Genomic DNA, 1,501 nt, shown 5'->3' with positions numbered 1-1,501 from the left:
TTGAACAAATGGAGGGATCATAACTTCATCATAATTTTTGACAAGGGTAACACCTATGTAGAAACTTAAAAAATTTAAATAAACAAGGTTAAGTAGGATTCCGAACGACCAACGAAAATACGAAATGAATATCCTACTCGTGACGCAAATTCTACTTTACATTGCAAGGTGATCCGTAATTCTTACATAATAACATTGAAAGTACAATGTAGAGTAGAATTTGCGTCACGAGTAGGATTTTCATTTNGTATTTTCATTGGTCGTTCGGAATCCTACTTAACCTTGTTTATTTAAATTTTTTATGTTTTTACATAGGTGTTACCCTTGTTAAAAATTATGATGAAGTTATGATCCCTCCATTTGTTCAAGACATTGAGAATGAATATCATAATAAAATGGAGAGCAAAGATAGTGATAATGAGCAAGGTGAGTGGCTATTTATTCCTGAAAATACATGTATGGCTAAATTTTGCAAAGATTAACTAAAATTAATTTTATTCCTATTTTAGTTACCAGAATAAAAATGTTAAGTCAGTTAAGGAATGATGGTACAGGATCACAGTTAAATGTTGCAGCAAAATCTTTTTTTCCTGAATTGCATAAAGGTATCAAGTGCTTTGATTTAGAATTACCTTTTTTGGTATTAGGAGTTCTTCAAGTGTGCAAATTCTGTTTTGAAATATCTAATGATGAAAGTCTTGTTTATAATATGTGTCATGATTATGCCAATCATTCTCCTGTTCAATTAGCACATGTGGCACAAGATCCTAATTCAAGAAAGCTTTCTTTAATCAGGCCACGACCTCTTTGTGCTATTAAAGGAAATTTTCAACACTGTGATAAAAGAAGATGTAAAGGAGAGGCATGTAAACATGCACACTCAGTACTGGAGTGTGATGCATGGAACTTTGACTTGAAAAAAGGCAAGCACAAAAATTTGTATGGTTGGTAACTGTATTGTACATGTACTTATTATAGAAAAAAGAACAAAAGAAGAGGCTCCTCCCTCTACCAGTGCATATTCTATTGCTGCTAGTTCTCTTCCTACAACCGATGCTAATGAAATTTCTTTTCCTGTGACTAAGGTAACTAGAAAAGCAGCTGGTTCTCAAAAAAGGCAAGATCTAAACTTTGATGAGGGAGGGCAATGGAAAGTTAACTTTAAAAAACGGCATAAAGTAGTACTTCATGATGAGCAAGTTATTCAAGAACTCACAACCAGCAGTTACAGAGATAAATTTTACTCTCTTTTGTGTTTTGAAGAAGCTGAGCACATTCAAATCCTTTCTCAAAAGTAATTTAACATTTTAATGCATATTACTTTATGTTTACTAACTGTGTAGGTGTGACAAAACTTATGAGATACAGTGCTGTCAAAAATTAGAAATGGAATCAAGATACATTTGTCGAATGCTAGGGATGGATGATGATCAAGTGCAGTATGCTACTCAAGCCAGTGAAGGAATAGTTTTCGTTGACACTATGAATCAAAAGGATATCT

At 33.1% G+C, this 1,501-nt stretch overlaps 1 long non-coding RNA gene across 1 annotated transcript; it reads left to right on the top strand.

The window, feature by feature from the left end:
- The first annotated feature begins 547 nt into the window (after positions 1–547).
- LOC109580329 (uncharacterized) lies at positions 548–923 on the top strand. Its single transcript, XR_002184183.1, has 2 exons — positions 548–605; positions 648–923. It is a non-coding gene; the product is annotated as an uncharacterized LOC109580329 (long non-coding RNA).
- The last annotated feature ends 578 nt before the right edge of the window (positions 924–1,501 follow it).

This window comes from Amphimedon queenslandica, unplaced genomic scaffold (genome assembly GCF_000090795.2).
Source record: "Amphimedon queenslandica unplaced genomic scaffold, v1.1 AMPQUscaffold_13496, whole genome shotgun sequence".
Lineage (NCBI taxonomy): Eukaryota > Metazoa > Porifera > Demospongiae > Haplosclerida > Niphatidae > Amphimedon > Amphimedon queenslandica.
The sequence above is the reverse complement of the archived record's forward strand: the minus strand, read 5'-3'. Positions and strand labels throughout refer to the sequence as shown.